Source organism: Vidua chalybeata, chromosome 1, assembly GCF_026979565.1.
Source record: "Vidua chalybeata isolate OUT-0048 chromosome 1, bVidCha1 merged haplotype, whole genome shotgun sequence".
NCBI lineage: Eukaryota > Metazoa > Chordata > Aves > Passeriformes > Viduidae > Vidua > Vidua chalybeata.
This window is the reverse complement of record NC_071530.1, coordinates 89,183,618-89,188,800: the sequence shown is the minus strand read 5'-3', so window position 1 is coordinate 89,188,800 and position 5,183 is coordinate 89,183,618.

Below are 5,183 nucleotides of genomic sequence, written 5' to 3'. Positions count from 1 at the left end.
TAAATTTGATTTTTATATTTTTATTAACATGCATGGAAGACTAAGGATAATATTTTTTAAAATGAACTTGGTTTTTGTACATTTTTTCAATGTTTAAAACTATATGATTTAACATTACCTCTGAATGCCAGTGATCAGTAAATTTTTAAAGGAAATACCTCAATTTGAGCATTCTTCTCTTGTTACTTGTCTGATAGGTTAAAATGGACTATAGGGTGTGATGAAGTGAGCATATGATATAGGTGCTTAAACTGTGCTATAGAAGGTGTATGATGATTTACTGAAAGGGACCTAAATGATACACTACAAGTGTTGAGTGCAGTTACACAATCATGGCTCATTCTGCCCAACTGGACATTTTCCTCATTAATGGCTTGTAAATTAAATTTTCAGCGTGAAGCCAAATTAAAAAATAAAACAAAAAATACTTGGTTTCCTCTGGATTTTTTTTCTTTTTTTTTTAACAACAGGGTTTACAGTAAGGGAAAGGACACAAACCATAATTGTGAGTAAGACTGAGTCCATATATGTTTAGGCATGCTTTGTTGATATGTGTTCTCTGTATCAGTGTGAGTAGGAAAACAGTGTTTGTTTTCCTGACAACTGGGAGGATGAAATGCAGGGGTTCAATGGGGGAGGGAGGGGTGAAAAAAAAATAGAAAAAACAATATCCCTCTGTGACAGCAATATTGTCTCCAGTTCTATTTTGTGTGCTTAAAGAAGAACATTGAAATATCAAAAAGTATTCAGAAAAGGCACTCCAGAATTCCAGGAGTAAGTCTGTCTAAATTAGACTGAATTAGCTCTGGCTACATTCAGGATGATACAAAGACTTCAAGGGAAGACTTGTTAGTGTTTCACTTGTTATTCTCATATTTCAAGTGATGGAATTGTTGTGGTTAACCTCAGCTGGCAGCTAAGTACCATGTATCTGCTTGCTCACTGTTCCCCCACCCCTAGGGAAGAGGAGGGAAGAGGAGAACTGGGGGGAAAAAAGGGGAAAAACCTGGGGATTGAGATAAGAACAGTTTAATAGTTGAAATAAAATAATAATGAAAAAGGTGACAACAAAGAGAGGGATAAAACCCAAGAGAAACAAGTTATGCACAACATAATAACTTACCACCCTCTGACCAATGCCCAGCCCCTCACTGAGCAGTGATCAGCCCCCCCAGTTTATATACTGGGCATGATGTTCTATGGTAAAGAATATCCTTCTGGACAGTTGTGGTCAGCTGCCCTGGACATGCTCCCTTCCAGCTAATTGTGCACCTCCTCAATGGCAGAGCCAATGAGGATGGAATGAGATGGAATTCATCCCACAAATAGGTTTGCCTTTGCCTGAGGCAGCAGTAACCCAGATTGCTTTCCCCAGCATATTTTTTACATGCCTTACAGGAACTTTATCACCTTCCACATGGAAGTACATAGAAGTTTTGATTGGGTAGGGCCAGCCAAATTGGCAGATCCCCTGGTCTTGATTAACCACGTGGCCTTTGCTAAATGTATATCACGATGCTGGAAGATCCCACCTTGTTCTGCCGCTTTCTCATGTTCTTGTGGTGACCTCACTTTGTTCTCCTTTACTAAACAAGGTGACTTTTGCATCCGTGTCTTCTCGTGTCTGGGGGCAGCCAATATCAGTGTGGGTTGGTTCTCAGGGCCAGGTGCAGTGCCTGTCACTGGGGTCGGAGTACCTGCAGTGCTTGTTCTCTTGTCATCAGATCCAGAGACCTTCTTCTCCCCTTGAGGGTAATGAATAAGGTTGAAGAGGACCCAGTAGGCCTGGGCCAGACCCCAGCATGTTGCAATCATCTGTGTCCCTCTGGAATAGCCAGGGCACTAGCATCCTTTTTCCAAATGTTCTACCAGTTTTTCCACCATCTGCACTTGTTGAAGGGTGAAGTTCCAATACACTGGAGGTGCCCACTGTCCTGGGCACCTGCCCATGCTGTCCCACTGTAGTGGGTTGGCCTGGATGGATTCCAGGCTCCCACCAAAGCTTTTCTCTCACTCCCCTCCACAACTGGACAGTAACAAAGGGTTCACGAATTGAGATAAGAACGGGAGAGATCACTCATGGAATACTGTCATGGACAAAACAGGCCAGAATTATAGATATTAATTAAATTTATCATTAACAAAGTCAGAGCAGTATAATAAGAGGTAAAATAAAACCTTAAAAACACCTTTCCCCCACCCCTCCCTCCCTTCCAGCTCCACCTCCTCCCCCAGTGGTGCAGGGAAACAGAATGAGCAGGATGGTCAGTTCAGCACCGATGTTTCTCCTGCTGCTCAGGGAGAGGAGCCCTTCCTTTGCTCTGCCATGGGGTCCCTCCCATGAGAGACAGTTCTCCATGAACTTCTCCAGCATGAAAAGTCCATCTCATGAGCAACAATCCTCCCAAAACTGCTGCAGCGTGGGTCACTCTTCTGCAGGGTGCAGTCCTTCCAGGACAGGCTGCTCCAGCATGGACTCCTCTCTTCATGGGCCTCCTCTCAGGCATCCATCTGCTCTGGTGTCAGACTTCTCCACGGGCTGCAGGTGGATCTCTGCCTCCCTGTGGATCTCCGTGGGCTACAGAGGCACAGCTGGCTCACCATGGTCTGCACCATGGGCTGCAGAGGAATCTCAGCTCTGGTGCTTGAAGCACCTCCTTCCCCTTCCTTCTCCACTGACCTTGGTGTCTGCAGAGTTGTTCTCACCCCACTCTTCTCTGGCTGCAATTAAAACTACCCAAAATCTCCTTTTTTTGGTTGTTTTTCTTAAATACGTTGTCATAGCGGCACTACCATTTCTACTTGGCCCTGCCTTGACCAGCAGCATGTCCAGCTTTGGGACTGCCAGGGAGTGACTCTGCTGGACATGGAGGGGCTTCTGGCAGCTTCTCACAGAAGCCACCCCTGCACCCCCCTCCTGCTACCAAAGCCTGGCCATGCAAATCCAATACATCCCCACACTCTGCCACGGAGGAAGTATCCAGTCCCAGGGCAGGACTCTGGCTAGGATTCTTAAATAGCTGTTTGACCTTAGACCAGACCTAGAATACATGCAGGAAATAACAGGAACTGGTTTGAACAAGCAATTCAAAATTTTCAAAAGGTGTCTCCGCCATGGATTGGTTCTCCAAGGAGAAAAGGTAAAAGGCATAATTATTAATAGTTGTCTGGAGATGCCTCCCAAAGTCCAGAGCTGACAGCAGTGCTGAGTACAAACACCAGGTTATTTCCATGGCCAGCCACTCCATCATATCATAAGCTGGAGTTGCAAAGTACAACAAAATTATAATCCTTGGCTCTGTCCCCATAGGTAATAAACAGCACAACAGGGATTATCTGGAATGGGAAATCCTGCAAGTAAGGTAACAAATAATGCAACTTTAAGAAAAAGCACACCAACTCTGAGAGCAAATAAATCAACATTGTGACCAGCAACTATGAAACTAATACAATGAATACTTGTATTTGTTCTAATGCAGTCTAGTCAGATTTGTCATTATTGCTGGGCCCCATATCAGATGCCAAAAAGAAGTGCTGTAAATTACCCCTAGCCAGTAACTAAGTACCATGCAGCCTTTCTTCTCCCCCAGTGGGATGGAGAGGAGAATCAGAAAAAGGGAAAACCTATGGAAATTAGCATAAGTTCTTTTATTATTATTATTGTAAAGAAAACTGATACAAGAAAAAGAGAGGAATAAAACCCAAGAAACACAGTTGATGCACGATACAGTTGCTCACCACATGCTGACTGATGCCAGACCCTGTTCCTGAGCACTGATCAGCCCCTCCCAGTAACCCCCCCAGTTTATATACTGGGCATGACATTGTGTGGTATGGAACATCCCTTTGGACAGTTTGGGTCAGCTGTCCCAGCTCTGCTACCTCCCAGCACCTCCTCACTGGCAGACCACAGGATGCTGAAAGTCCTTGCCTTGGGGTAAACATTGCTGAGCAACAACCAAATCATCAGTGTGCTACCAACATTATTCTCATGCTAAACCCAGAACACAGCTCTGTACCAGCTGCTAGCAAGAAAATTAACTCTATCCCAGCTGAAACCAGGACAGGCCTGAATGCCCTTCACCAACCCAAGTGTCTGCTTTCTCTCATCTGTGTTGCAGGGAAACTCCTGGTTGTGCCACTGTGCTGAGCTGCTGGGGCAATAAGCTCTAACTCGTGCTTCTGCCTCTTCTGCCCCTGCCTTCTGCCCAAGCCTCTCAGCTGAGGTGTACTTGAGGTACGCAACCGCATCACCACTTTCTTCTGGTTGATCCATACACAAGCAGACAAGCAAGGAGGACAAGAAATGTTCCTCTTTCAATCCAAGCACAGGGCCAGGAAGAGCCTTTCCAGCTCCCTTGACAGACAATGTTTGGTAGCTCAGGCCTACGAGAGCAGAGTGTGACTGACGTAATAATGGTGAAAATGATAACAATGATGGTTATCACAGAGTCATTCAGAATCCATTCAGTTGGAACAGGCCTCTGAGATCATCGAGTCCAACCTATGGCATCAGCTAGACCGTGGCACAAAGCACCACGTCCAGTCTTTCCTTAAACATCTCACAGGAATCCATCATCCAACTCCATCTCGCTGGGCAGCCCACTCCAACACCGAATCACCCTTTCTGTGAGGAAATTGCTCCTGAAGTACAACCCAAATTCCCACGTGCAGCTTAAGACTGTCTCCTCTCATCCTGTTACCTGGGAGAAGAGGCCGACCCCCACCTGGCTACAGCCTCCTTTCAGGGGGCTGTAGAGAGCGATAAGGTCCCCCCAAGGCCCCTTTTCTCCAGGCTGGACACCCCCAGCTCCCTCAGCTGCTCCACGTGGGACTTGTGCTCCTGACCCTTCCCGAGCTTCCCTGCCTTTCTCCGGACTGGCTCCAGCAGCGCGGTGTGCTTTGCCCGGGCCCGAGCGCGGCTCCCTCCGCTCCAAGCCCGGAGCGCTCCCGGCGGAGGGGCGCACACAGCGCCCCCTAGCGGCCGCCGCCTCTCCGCGGCGCGCGCGCCGGGGGGGCGGGGCGGGGCCGTTCCTCCGCGCGGGGCGCGCGCGGCTCCCGGCGCCGGCAGCCGGGCGGGAGAGGAGCGGGAGGAGGGGGCGGTGCCTCCCGCGGCCGCCGGAAGTGACGGACGGGCCGGTGGGGCGGGGCGGGGCGGGCGGCGCGTGGGGGATGCGCGAGCG